The 15,100-nt window shown below is 46.2% G+C and overlaps 1 long non-coding RNA gene across 1 annotated transcript; it reads left to right on the forward strand.

Moving 5' to 3' along the window:
* The first annotated feature begins 234 nt into the window (after positions 1-234).
* On the forward strand, positions 235-14,773 carry LOC139229234 (uncharacterized). Its single transcript, XR_011587692.1, has 2 exons — positions 235-434; positions 13,682-14,773. It is a non-coding gene; the product is annotated as an uncharacterized lncRNA (long non-coding RNA).
* Positions 14,774-15,100: the final 327 nt, after the last annotated feature.

The raw sequence follows: 15,100 nt of genomic DNA on the forward strand, positions 1-15,100 counted from the left end.
CTATGGGAGACGGGGAGGGAGGGGAGGAGCCCAGTTGCTATGGGAGACGGGGCGGGAAGGGGCAGGAGCCCAGTTGCTGTGGGAGACGGGGAGGGGTGGAGGAGGAGCTCGGTTGCTATGGGGAGGAGGAGCTCGGTTGCTATGGGGAGCCCGAGCTCAGCGCGCCGCGCGCTAACCCACCCTCCCCCCTCTGTGCCCACATCTCGCGAGAGTTGCGCTCGGTGAAGCCGGCGCTGGCCGGCCGCCATTATTGAGAGAGACTTGCATTTATATAGCGCCGTTCACCATCACCGGATGTCTCAAAGCGCAAAGGAGATTAACCAGAATGGTTGCAGGCATGAGGGGTTTAGCTGCAAGGTTAGTTTGGAGCAGCTGGGGTTGTGGTCCTTGGAGATTTGATGGAGGGGAAGAAGATTACGGCGGGTTTGGATAAGGTAAGCCGGGAAAGGCTGTTCCCATAGGCTGATGGTACTAGGACTCGGGGACACTGAGTTAATGTTTTGGGCAAGAGATTGGGGGGGGGGGACACGGACGGTGTGAGGAAGAACATTTTTGTGCAGTGCGCGGTAATGACCTGGAACTCGCTGCCTCATCATCATCATCACAGGCAGTCCCTCGGAATTGAGGAAGACTTGCTTTCACTCTTAAAATGAATCCTTAGGTGGCTGAACAGTCCAATATGAGAACCACAGTCCCCGTCACAGGTGGGACACATAATTGTTGAGGGAAGGGGAGGGTGGGACAGGTTTGCCGCACGCTCTTTCCGCTGCCAGCGCTTGGTTTCTGCATGCTCTCGGTGACGAGACTCGAGGTGCTCGGCGCCCTCCCGGATGCACTTTCTCCACATAGAAAATAGGTGCAGGAGTAGGCCATTCGGCCCTTCGAGCCTGTACCACCATTCAATAAGATCATGGCTGATCATTCTCTCAATACCCCTTTCCTGCTTTCTCTCCATACCCCTTGACCTCCTTAGCCGTAAGGGCCATATCTAACTCCCTCTCTAATATATCCAATGAACTAGAACATAAGAACATAAGAATTAGGAACAGGAGTAGGCCATCTAGCCCCTCGAGCCTGCTCCGCCATTCAAAAAGATCATGGCTGATCTGGCCGTGGACTCAGCTCCACTTACTCACCCGCTCCCCGTAACCCTTAATTCCCTTATTGGTTAAAAATCTATCTATCTGTGATTTGAATACATTCAATGAGCTAGCCTCAACTGCTTCCTTAGGCAGAGAATTCCACAGATTCACAACCCTCTGGAAGAAGAAATTCCTTCTCAACTCTGTTTTAAATTGACTCCCCTGTATTTTGAGACTGTGCCCCCTAGTTCTAGTCTCCCCGACCAGTGGAAACAACCTCTCTGCCTCTATCTTGTCTATCCCTTTCATTATTTTAAATGTTTCTATAAGATCACCCCTCATCCTTCTGAACTCCAACGAGTAAAGACCCAGTCTGCTCAATCTATCATCATAATGTAACCCCCTCATCTCCGGAATCAGCCTAGTGAATCGTCTCTGTACTCCCTTCAAGGCTAGTATATCCTTCCTTAAGTAAGGTGACCAAAACTGCACGCAGTACTCCAGGTGCAGCCTCACCAATACCCTGTACAGTTGCAGCAGGACCTCCCTGCTTTTGTACTCCATCCATTCGCCTTCCTGATTACCTGCAAACTAACTTTATGAGATTCATGCACAAGGACCCCCAGGTCCCTCTGCACCGCAGCATGTTGTAATTTCTCCCCATTCAAATAATATTCCCTTTTACTGTTTTTTTTCTCAAGGTGGATGACCTCACATTTTCCAACATTGTATTCCATCTGCCAAACCTTAGCCCATTCGCTTAACCTATCTAAATCTCTTTGCAGCCTCTCTGTGTCCTCTACACAACCCGCTTTCCCACTAATCTTTGTGTCATCTGCAAATTTTGTTACACTACACTCTGTCCCCTCTTCCAGGTCATCTATGTATATTGTAAACAGTTGTGGTCCCAGCACCGATCCGTGGCACACCACTAACCACCGATTTCCAACCCGAAAAGGACCCATTTATCCCGACTCTCTGCTTTCTGTTAGCCAGTCAATTCTCGATCCATGCTAATACATTTCCTCTGACTCCGCGTACCTTTATCTTCTGCAGTAACCTTGTGTGTGGCACCTTATCGAATGCCTTTTGAAAATCTAAATACACCACATCCATCGGTACACCTCTATCCACCATGCTCGTTATATCCTCAAAGAATTCCAGTAAATTAGTTAAACATGATTTACCTTTCATGAATCCATGTTGCATCTGCTTGATTGCACTATTCCTATCTAGATGTCCCGCTATTTCTTCCTTAATGATAGCTTCAAGCATTTTCCCCACTGCAGATGTTAAACTAACTGGCCTATAGTTACCTGCCTTTTGTCTGCCCCCTTTTTTAAAACAGAGGCGTTACATTAGCTGCTTTCCAATCCGCTGGTACCTCCCCAGAGTCCAGGGAATTTTGGTAGATTATAACGAATGCATCTGCTATAACTTCCGCCATCTCTTTTAATACCCTGGGATGCATTTCATCAGGACCAGGGGACTTGTCTACCTTGAGTCCCATTAGCCTGTCCAGCACTACCTCTCTAGTGATAGTGATTGTCTCAAGGTCCTCCCTTCCCACATTCCCGTGACCAGTAATTTTTGGCATGGTTTCTGTGTCTTCCACTGTGAAGACCGAAGCAAAATAATTGTTTAAGATCTCAGCCATTTCCACATTTCCCATTATTAAATCCCCCTTCTCATCTTCTAAGGGACCAACATTTACTTTAGTCGCTCTCTTCCGTTTTATATATCTGTAAAAGCTTTTACTATCTGTTTTTATGTTTTGCGCAAGTTTACTTTCGTAATCTATCTTTTCTTTCTTTATTGCTTTCTTAGTCATTCTTTGCTGTCGTTTAAAATTTTCCCAATCTTCTATTTTCCCACTAACCTTGGCCACCTTATCTGCATTGGTTTTTAATTTGATACTCTCCTTTATTTCCTTGGTTATTCCACAGCTGGTTATCCCTTCTCTTACCGCCCTTTTTCACTGGAATATATTTTTGTTGAGCACTATGAAAGAGCTCCTTAAAAGTCCTCCACTGTTCCTCAATTGTGCCACCGTTTAGTCTGTGTTCCCAGTCTACTTTAGCCAACTCTGCCCTCATCCCACTGTAGTCCCCTTTGTTTAAGCATAGTACGCTCGTTTGAGACACTACTTCCTCACCCTCGATCTGTATTACAAATTCAACCATACTGTGATCACTCATTCCGAGAGGATCTTTTACTAGAAGATCGTTTATTATTCCTGTCTCATTACACAGGACCAGATCTAAGATAGCTTGTTCCCTTGTAGGTTCTGTAACATACTGTTCTAAGAAACAATCCCGTATGCATTCTATGAATTCCTCCTCCAGGCTACCCCGTGCGATTTGATTTGACCAATTGATATGTAGGTTAAAATCCCCCCATGATTACTGCCGTTCCTTTTTCACATGCCTCTGTCATTCCCTTGATTATTGTCCGCCCCACCGTGAAGTTATTATTTGGGGGCCTATAAACTATGCCCACCAGTGACTTTTTCCCCTTACTATCTCTAATCTCCCCCCACAATGATTCAACATTTTGTTCATTAGCGCCAATATCATCTCTCACAACTGCCCTGATATCATTCTTTATTAACAGAGCTACACCACCTCCTTTCCCTTCTTGTCTATCCTTCCGAATTGTCAGATACCCCTGAATGTTTAATTCCCAGTCTTGGCCACCCTGCAACCACGTTTCTGTAATGGCCACCAAATCATACCCATTTGTAATGATTTGTGCCGCCAACTCATTTACTTTATTTCGAATGCTTCGTGCGTTTAGGTAGAGTGTTTTAATACTAGTTTTTAAACCATGATTTTTACTTTTGACCCCTCCTGCAGCCCCTTTATATTCATACATATTGTCCCATCCTATCACCTTGTGGTTTACACTTACCCCAGTGCTACTATGCTCTGTTGCCTCCTGCCTTTTGCATTCTTTCTTGGGGTCCTGTTCATCTGCGCTCTCACCCACTCTAACTAGCTCAGAGCCCTCTCCTAGGTTCCGAATACTCCTCGCATTGGGGCACCGAGCTTTCAGGCTTGCCTTTTTATTACACTTTGACCCTTTAGAATTTTGCTGTATATTGGCCCTTTTTGTTGTTTGCCTTGGGTTTCTTTGCCCTCTACTTTTACTCATCTCCTTTTTGTCTTTTGCTTCTGTCTCCCTGCATTGGTTCCCATCCCCCTGCATCAACAACTCTCTGCGATAGGGAATTCCACAGGTTAACAACTCTCTGAGTGAAGAAGTTTCTCCTCATCTCAGTCCTAAATGGCCTATCCCTTATCCTAAGACTATGTCCCCTGGTTCTGGACTTCCCCAACATCGGGAACCTTCTTCCCGCATCTAACCTGTCCAGTCCCGTCAGAATCTTATGCGTTTCTATGAGATCCCCTCTCTTCCTTCTGAACTCCAGTGAATAAAGGCCCAGTTGATCCAGTCTCTCCTCATATGACAGTCCAGCCATCCCTGGAATCAGTCTGGTGAATTAGGGCGGTCTTTGGCCAGGGACTCCCAGGTGTCAGTGGGGTTGTTGAATTTTATCAGGGAGGCTTTGAGGGTGTCCTTGTAACATTTCCGCTGCCCACTTTTGGCTCGTTTGCCATTAAGGAGTTCCGAATAGAGCGCTTGCTTTGAGAGTCTCGTGTCGGGCATGCAGACAATGTGGCCTGCTCAGCAGAGCTGGTCAAGTGTGGTCAGTGCTTCAATGCTGGGGATGTTGGCCTGATTGAGAACACGGATATTGGTGCGTCTGTCCTCCCAGGGGATTTGCAGGATCTTGCGGAGGCAGCGCTGCTGGTACTTCTCCAGTGACTTGAGGTGTCTACTGTACATGGTCCACGTCTCTGAGCCATACAAGAACAACAAGGCATCAGGAGCAGATGGAATCCCTGTCGAGGCACTAAAGTATGGCGGAGAAGTACTATTGGCATGAATGCATGATCTCATCTCTCTTATCTGGAAGGGGGAAGAGCATGCCGGGAGATCTCAGAGATGCCGTAATCGTGACCATTTTCAAAAAAAGGGGACAAGTCTGACTGCGGCAACTACAGAAGAATCTCCCTACTGTTGGCCACTGGTAAAGTTATTGTTAGAAACCTCCTCAACCATCTTCTCCCTGTGGCTGAAGAGCTCCTCCCAGAGTCACAATCCGTCCACTAAGGGGTACAACGGACATGATCTTCACCGCGCGACAACTACAAGAGAAATGCAGGGAACAGCACCAATCCTTGTACATGGCCTTCTTTGACTTGCTGCCGACGAGGGTGGTGGAAGTGGAGACGATCAGTGATTTCAAAAGGAAATTCGATAGGCGCTTAAGGGAAATAAACGTGCAGGGCTCCGGGGATAGAGCGGGAGAATGGGACTGGCTGGATTGCTCGACAGAGAGCCAGCATGGACTCTTTCTGTGCCGTTAAAGACTATTATGGCCCAGGGTTGTGAATCTTTGGAATTCTCTATCCCAGAGCGCTGTAGAAGCTCAGTCGTTGAGTATATTCAAGACACAGATCGATAGATTTTTGGATATTAAGGGAATAAAGGGATATGGGGATAGTGCAGGCAAGTGGAGTTGAGGTAGATCAGCCATGATCTCATTGAATGGCGGAACAGGCTCGAGGGGCCGAATGGCCTACTCCTGCTCCTAATTGTTATGTTCTTATTAACCTGCATTGCTGCTTTTAGTGTTTTGTGTATGTACCTCCAGATCCCTTTGCTCCTGTACCCCATTTAAACACTTATTTTCTAAGGAGTATGTGGCCTCCTTACTCTTCCCACCCAAGATGTACCATCTCACATTTATATTGAACTTTATTTGCCAATTAAGAACATAATAAGTTTTAAGATAAAGATTGAGAAGGACATAAGACCTGGTCTGCCCTATTAGCGTGATCAATCTCTTTATTTTTTTATTTCAATCTATATGGATTCTGTTTCTAACCTTCTGTTACTTATATTCCTTTGTTTTACTGCCATTATGTTATATCTAATTAGGACTGCTACCCCTCCCCCGATTGTTCTCCCCTCCCCGTTCTGATCATCTTACAACCTGCAATTTCAGTTGCCAGACCTGCTCTTTATGGAGCCGTGTTTCAGTTATTCCTACTGCAGCCGGTTCATCGCGACAGATTATTGCCTCTCATTCCCCTGTTTTATTTTGGGTGCTGTACAGACACTTTAATTTATAATAGTTATCCTTTTACTTTATTTTTAACAGTCCTTTTATACTTCTGTTTTATAATTTGTATTTGTTCCCTGGTTGTTTATGATGCCCTTGTTCCTTACCTTGGCCTGACCTTTACTCTCATTGCAACAGCAACTTTTATTTATATAGCACCCTTTACGTAGTAAAATGTCCCAAGGCACTTCACAACAGTGTTATAAAACAAAATTTGACACCGAGCCACATAAGGAGATATTAGGACAGTGGTCAAAGAGGTAAGATTTAAGGAGTGTCTTAAAGGAGAAAAGACAGACGGAGAGGTTTAGGGAGGGGATGCCAGAGCTTACATCCCCTCCCTAAACCTCTCCGTCTGACTTTTCTCCTTTAAGACACTCCTTAAATCCTACCCAGAGCTTAGGGCCTTGATAGTTGAAGGCACGCCCACCAATGGTGGAGCGATTCAAATTGGGGATGCTCAAGCGGGCAGAATTAGAGGCTATCTCAGAGGATTGTGGGGCTGGAGGAGAATACCGAGATAGGGAGGGGCGAGGCCGTGGCTTGCATTATTTTCACCATCTTTCCCCCCCCCCCCCCCCAAGGAAATGCAGGAAACTGAAGGAAAATAGGGAGACTGAAATTCTCGCAACCTTCGTAAAGGCTTAGAAGGCACCTTGGCCCACTGGACAACCAAAGGGAAAAGAACCTAATATGAAGGCAGGAGTGGTCATGCACTTGACTCCCCTGTTTAAAAGTTGCTAAACTAGAGGTCGAAATGTTGGTGAGGAGGGCGTCCCTGTTTTTCCACCCCACGGCACCATCCCCATAGGGTAGCAGCATGCTTGGAGGGAGTTGGAGGCCTTAACTGACCATGGCTGCCACTGCGTGTTAACTGCAAGGGTCTTTCAGCACAAGGCACACCTCTGCGTCTGGTTCTCTCGACTCTGGTGACAGTTCCCTTAAAGTCGTTGCAAAGTAGGCGTGACAATATCTTCAGATATGATTGGTGACGTTGCAGCCAGTCAATCAGTTAGTCACTGTGCTACCCTTCCCTTTCAAAAGAACATAAGAATTAGGAGCAGGAGTAGGCCATTCGGCCCCTTGTGCCTGCTCCGCCATTCAATGAGATCACGGCTGATCTTCGACCTTAACACTTTCCTGCACTATCCCCATATCCCTTGATTCCCTTAATATCCAAAAATTTATCGATCTCTGTCTTGAATATACTGAAAGACTCAGCCTCCACAGCCCTCTGGGGTAGCGAATTCCAAAGATTCACCATCCTCTGAGTGAAGAAATTTCTCCTCATCTCAGTCCTAAATGGCCGACCCCTTATTCTGAGAATGTGACCCCTGGTTCTAGACTCCCCAGCCAGGGGAAACATCCTCCCTGCATCTACCTGTCAAGCCCTGTAAGAATTTTGTATATTTCAATAAGATCACCTCTCATTCTTCTAAACTCTGGAGAATATAGACCTAGTCTACTCAATCTCTCCACATAAGACAATCCCCCCCATCCCAGGAATCAGTCTGGTGAACCTTCGTTGCACTCCCTCTATGGCAAGTATATCCTTCCTTAGGTAAGGAGACCCAAACTGTGCACAATACTCCAGGTGTGGTCTCACCAGGGCCCTATATAATTGTGTAAGATGTCATTACTGTTATACTCAAATCCTCTTGTGATAAAGGCCAACTGGTCTGTAGTTTCCCATTTTCTCTCCCTCCTTTCTTAAATAGTGGGGTTACATTAGCTACCTTCCAATCTGTGGGAACCGTTCTAGAATCTATGGAATTTTGGACGATGACAACCAATGCATCCACTATCTCTATAGCTACCTCTTTCAAAACCCTAGGATGTAGGCCATCAGGTCCAGGGGATTTATCAGCTTTCTCCAGTACTATTTTTTTTTTTACTAATAATTTCTTTCAATCCTCATTCTCGCTAGACCCTTGGTTCTCCACTATTTCCGGGAGTTTCTTTGTGTCTTCTTCCGTGAAGACAGACACAAAGGGGGAGAAATTCGGTCGCTCCTCTGTTGCGGCGATGTCCCGGGCGGAGTGGTACATTTTGCGTCAGCAAATGGTTTGCGTCTGCAGCCGCAAAATTAATCAGCTGGGCCCGGAGTTTGGAATGCAGCACTACAGGATACGTTCCAGACCTCTTTTAAGGCGCTAGCAAGCGAAAATCCCGAGCTAAACAGCCAGTCTCGGAACGTCCTAACAGAGGCTTCCACGGAGAAAAAAAACCTGGAAAAAAAACTCACCAAAAACATTCCCAATTCATTACTGACGTGACCCCAACATAAATCGCAAAAATAAAAACAATCACACTTACCTGAGGTAGACATTTCTTCAATCACTTTGGCCGGTACAGCTTGGAATGGCAGCTTTCACTGGCATTTCCACTAGGGGGGCGCTACAGAGCAGACGCGATCCAATTATCAAGCCAGTGTCACAACCAGAGACGTTGCACATTGGCCCGCCTCTCCCGGGCGGTACTGCTCCGCGCCCCCGCCTACCCGGCACCGAATGTGGCAGCGAGATGCTGGAAGCTAGCCGCCCGGGCGCAAGTGCTTTCCGCCGCCACTGCCACCCCTCCGGGGCACTAAGAGGGGCGGCAAAAGACCGAAAATCCAGCCCAAAGTATTTGTTTAATTTCTCTGCCATTTCCTTATTCACCATTATAACTTCGGTCTCCACCTGCAGGGGACCCACATTTACTTTCACTAATCTTTTCCTTTTTACATATCTGTAGAAGCTTTTACAGTCTGTTTTTATGTCTCTCACTAGTTTACTGTCATTCTATTATCCCTTTATCAATTTTTTGGTGCTCCTTTGTTGAATTCTAAAATCTCCCTGTCCTCAGGTTTACTGCTCTTTTTGGCAACATTATAAGCCTCTTCCTTTGATCTAACACTATCTTTAACTTCTCTTATTAGCCACGGTTGGTTCACTTTTCCTGTGGGGGCTTTTTGTGTCTTAAAGGAATGTATGTCTGCTGTAAATTTTGTAATAATTCTTTAAATGCTAGCCACTGCTTGTCTTACCTTTTTAAATGTAGTTTCCCAGTCGACCTTAGCCAACTCTCCCCTCATACCTTTCATGCAAGCATAGCACACAGTGATCAATTTGATTTCGAAGAACCGTCCAGAATTATGGTTAGTTCGTAACATGTCATAATGTGCGCCATCAGGCCCAATGTCACAGCCTCGCTCAGAAGTCGCTGCCTGCTCTGCCCCACTGAGGTCAGTCCCCCTCCGTCTGTAGATGTGGGCTAGATTACCAGCAGGTTGGCATAAAGTACCTGTGGTGCAGCCTGGCTGGCTTCATATGCCTCTGCTGGTCCTCCTCCTCCTCCCAACAACTCGCAGATGAGGGGATTCTCATTGAGAAACCCATTGGTGACACTAATGAGAAGCAGCAGAGCAATTAGTGAGAGGCTTGTGCTGGGTGGGTGGAGGAATTCAGCAAAACGGTCGACAAATGGCTTGAAATCTGCTACGTAACTCTCAATTAACAGTTGTTCTGCTGGCAGCACTGAGGATCAGCTATATGTGGGTGTGATTTATACACTTTAAAATAACAGGTCCTCCTGCCCAAAGATATTCGTCATCATCATCATCATCATAGGCAGTCCCTCGGAATCGAGGAAGACTTCCTCTCTCAAAAATTAGTCCTTAGGTGACTGAACAGTCCAATAGAGAACCACAGTCCCCTGTCACAGGTGGGACAGACAGTCATTGAGGGAAGGGGTGGTTGGGACTGGTTTGCCGCACGCTCCTTCCGCTGCCTGCGCTTGATTTCTGCATGCTCTCGGCGCCCTCCCAGATGCACTTCCTCCACTTAGGACGGTCTTTGGCCAGAGACTCCGAGGTGTCAGTGGGGATGTTGCACTTTATCAGGGAGGCTTTGAGGGTGTCCTTGTTACGTTTCCGCTGCCCACCTTTGGCTCGTTTGCCGTGCCCAAAGCAAGATGATATTAAGACAATTCAGTGGAGAAATGCAATCATATTATTGTGAAGTTATGTATTTTTAATTCTAAAAATGTCTGCACCCTTATTTTGGACGTAGAAATTCCAGCTACTGAGAGAAAAAATGGCCCATCAAAAAATGTGAGGTAGATTTTTCAGAAGAAGGAATATTATTTTGAGGAATTTTGGCAAAAGATAATATAGCACCACTGGGTGGCCAGGCTGTGCCATTACAAGATGTCGAGTTTACAGAGACGGTTTCCAATGTGCACACAGGAATTTATAATAGCAAAAAGTTAACAGAAAAGAGTAATAAAAAGAGCAAGTTTTGTAGCCAGGATATGCTTACAGATGTAACATTTTTAATAAGTTATAGATATAAACAATAATTGATTTACAACATATTGAGCATGTAGTACTCTCTCAGCACTGCACTGGAGTGCCAGCCTAGATTATGTGCTCAAGGCTCTGGAGTGGGACTTGAACCCACAATCTTCTGACTCAGAGGCGAGGGTGAGCCACAGCGGTCACCTTTTTCATTTTATCCAGTAACTGATACAAAATCCAATACATCAACATCTCCTATTGCTAACGTGAATTTTTCTCCCTCAAATTTTCCTCTCCTCTTTACGTTCCAATTCTTGCTGGGGTAAGATTCCATGGGTATTGGTATCCCACCTGTCTCTCGCTCCAGTGTAATTGTTCACCGAGAATCTCGGGATATTTGACTACAAAGCCATTGAATGATGTTACCTCACATTGTTGCGCAGTTTCTCGAAGGGGTCGTTGGACAAAAGAAAGATAGATTTGGATTTATATAGCGCCTTTCACGACCACCGGAGGTCTCAAAGCACTTTACAGCCAATGAAGTACTCTTAAAGTGTAGTCACTGTTGTAATGAAGGAAACGCAGCAGCCAATTTGCACACAAACAAGCTCCCACACACAGCAATGTGATAATGACCAGATAATCTGTTTTGTTGTTATGTTGATTGAGGGATAAATATTGGCCAGGACACTGGGGATAACTCCCCTGCTCTTCTTCGAAATAGTGCCATGGGACTACAACGCCCGGCGCTGACCTCACCAGGAACACCAGGCGCAAAAAGGCAGTAGGCCCAAAAGAATAAGCCCATTTATATTTAAAGGTTTCCCTACGGGCCAGGATTATGGGTGTTAAACTGGCCTCGGTACCATAGTACAATAGGGCTATGTCCACTTGAGAGAGCAGACGGGGCCTCGGTTTAACGCCTCATCTGAAAGGCGGCACCTCTAACAATGCAGCACTCCCTCAGCACTGCACTGGAGTGTCAGCCTAGATATTTTCTGTGCTCAAATCCCTGGAGTAGGACTTGAACCTACAACCTTCTGACTCAGAGGCGGGTGTGCTACCCACTGAGCCACAGCGAACAGGAGAGATGCCGCGATGATTTGTCCCCAGCATAGCGCGAAGATGGTACCGAGGCTAGTTTAACACCCATACTCCTGGCCCGTAGGGAAAACCTTTAAATATAAATGGGCTTATTCTTTTGGGCCTACTGCCCTTTTGCGCCTGGTGTGGTCAGCGCTGGGCGTTGTAAGCAGCTGCCAGGAATTAAAATATAGTTGGGGTCTGAGTGATGTCATCAAACATCAACTTTAGAATTTTCTTGAGGGTCCTCGCCTGTCTGGTGCGAGGGCTTCGCTGGCTGGACAGAACCCGTCTGTTCAAATGGTGCTTGGCGCGAGGATCAGGAGAGTAGATCTCTGTCCTGCACGTCCTGTTCTCATTGGACACTGGTGGTGTGGGGTGGGGTTCAAATCGGGGCTGAAGAATGGGATCGCTGGTGAATCTTGTCAGCCCTGGCTTAGTGGGTAGTACCCTCACCTCTGAGTCAGACGTTGTGGGTTCAAGTCCCACTCCAGAGATTTGAGCACAGAATCCTGCTGGAACTTTAGTGTAGTACTGAGAGAGCGCTGCACTGTTGGAGATGTCGTCTCTCTCAGGTGGATGTAAAAGATCCTATTTTGAAGAACAGGAGAGTTATCCCTGGTGTCCTGGCCAATATCTATCCCTCAATCATCATCACTAAAACAGATTATCTGGTCATTAGCACATTGTGCACAGCAAGTTCCCACAACAGTAAAGTGGATGACACATTTCCTACATTATAACAGTGACTACACTCCAAAAAGTACTTCATTGGCTGTAAAGTGCTTTGGGACATCCGGTGGTCGTGAAAGGTGCTATATAAATGCAAGTCTCTCTAACTTATGGGTGAGGAACACAATGGTAGAGACCTTACCTCTGCTGTCTGAAATCACCCAGCACAGCCCTAACTGGGCCTTTCCTGGTCCTTGTGGCCCAACTACTCACAACTTGACCCAGCTGAGCCATTGGGGAAGCTAACCCTCCCCCCTCTTGTTATGCAGCATGAGTCTCCTCCATCTATTGTAGGGGCCTGAATGTGTTTCAGGTCAGGAGTCAATGGGCTGGATTTTTGGATTTTCTTGTTTTTGGGACGATAATGACGGCGGGGCGGGACGGGAAAGTTAGCGCCCGAGAACAGTTTGCGCTTTAGTATTCAAGTTTGGGCAGCTGGGCCCCGAGTCAGGGGGCGCAGCGCTAAGGGAGGCGTTGTACACCTCTCGTGGCGCAAGGATGGGACACTCTCGAGCTAAAGAGCCGGGCCGGGAGCGCTCCGAGAGTGGCCTTGGGGGGGGGAGGAAAACCCACAAAACATTCCCAAAACATTGCCCACGTAACACTGCACAGAAGTTTTGAACAAAAAGCACTCGCGCTGACCTTCAGAGTACTTTACCTCCCTCGGGGCCGCCGGCTATGCCGGGACCGCTCTGATTTCCCGGGAGGTCATTGCGGGCGGGCGGATCGGGCAAAAGTCAAAACTCCTGCCGGTGCCGCAACCAGAGGCGTTGCACACAGTTTGCAGATACTTTCTTCTTTCTTTTTATAGACCTCTATATGATCACCTTCCTTTCCAAGCTGGACAGCCCAAGTTTTCCTCACACTGGCGATTAGCCTTGTGGCTCCTCGCTGCTCTGCCTCCAGCGCTCGACTGTCTCCCTTGCTGCTTGGCGACCAGAACTGGTCACAGTATTCAAGGTGCTGTCCGACTACAGCAAAGCCTTGCTTAAGTTCATCTTGGTGTTAAAATTTAAAAGTGTTGAATTATATTTTCCTATTATATAAGACACTGCAGCTTTAAATAAATTTGGAGGCTCTTGAGAGACAGCATCGCTAACTAAAATGTCCCACGATAAAGGGAAAGTGTAATTTATGGCACACGTGTAAAGGAGTCACTCGGGAACAATCGAGTACTATTGGCTGGGCAATTTGCGTGAGTTAAGTTGGATGCGACACTCGCGGTTTACTTTCCATGGACTACAGGTTTTTGCCGTGTACTTTACTCTGTCAACAGAAATGAATTCTTTAACATCTCTATGTGCATAATTGCAGGACCGTCACACTTTAGGTGTCACACTTTCAACTGCCACGAATAGAAAAGACAGTGAAAATCAGTCATTTCATGCTGGTTTCTGCTAACCCGGAGTCGGGAAGATTTACATGCCTGTGCAGACTTCTCTCGTTCATGGCAATTAATTTGCAATTCACCCCAGGATGTGCCTCTTTACAGCATTTTGTGACCATAAAAGATCAGGCCACCTAAAAACATAGCAGAGCTCCCTCCAGTGGACTACTGTGGAAAGGCAACTGCTGCTGTAAATACAATAAAAGTCACATGATGTTTTGGAGCCATCTTGTGTAATGCGTGTGTTAATGATGTAAAGAATATTATCAGTAACTGTATGATTATACTCAACAGATACTAGCTTTGAGTTAAAAACTTGTGAAAGTCAACAGTACTGTGTACTGGGATACATTATGATGATGAGTGAATAGATGATAGAGTGGATCAATCACCATTAATCAGAAACCATTCTGGCTCCCTGAGGAGCTGAAGAATTAAAAAGCTGGCATTTCTCTTTGGCACCCCATGAGCCTCTGGGTTACTCTAGCGGGGCAGTTATCGGCCTTCCAATAGTGGGTGATGCTGCTACAATATCTCGGGGACGGGCGACCTGCCCTGACCATGTTAATTAACCCGTCCCTGCAACTTGTGTTAGGGTGGGTACCCTTCACCATGGGCACCCTGGGGTGCCTCTCCACTGCACTACCATTGGGGGTTTCACTGCTGGGAATTTCACCCACCTGAACTGAAAAAATGCCAGCTGGTAAATACCTTCAGAACAGTCACGATGCAGATGAAAGCAGTACATGGAGATCGGTATTGAAATGTATCCTGGAATGTAATGTAAACCTGTTCTTATCTGCTCCATGTAATATCTTTATTTGCACAGTGCTACATGTAAAGTGATTTATGGATTGTACTAAACTGTACCTTGAAATGAAATGCACGCTAGTGCATTGTATGGAACTGCTGTCAGCATCCAAACGAATTGTATAGAATTGCTGACTGCAAGGTACTGAACTATTTTCCAATGTATTGTGAAAATTTAAGATGAATAAAGTATATTTTTGGAAAAAAAAGCCTTCAGAACAGTCACCTGGGACCAAGTAGTGTTAGATAACTATTCAACAAAAACTTGTGTTTATATAGCGTCTTTAACATAGTAAAATGTACCAAGGCACTTCACAAGAGTGTTATCAGACAAAACAAATACATTTGACACTGAACCACATACAAAGAAATTACAGCAGGTGACCAAAAACTTGGTTTTAAGGAGCGTCTTAAAGGAGGAAAGAGAGGCGGAGAGATTTAGGGAGGAAATTCCAGAGCTTGGGGCCCAGGCAACTGAAGGCATGGCCACCAATGGTTGAGCGATTATAATCAGGGATGCTCAAGAGGGCAGAATT

This window comes from Pristiophorus japonicus, chromosome 18 (assembly GCF_044704955.1).
Source record: "Pristiophorus japonicus isolate sPriJap1 chromosome 18, sPriJap1.hap1, whole genome shotgun sequence".
Lineage (NCBI taxonomy): Eukaryota > Metazoa > Chordata > Chondrichthyes > Pristiophoridae > Pristiophorus > Pristiophorus japonicus.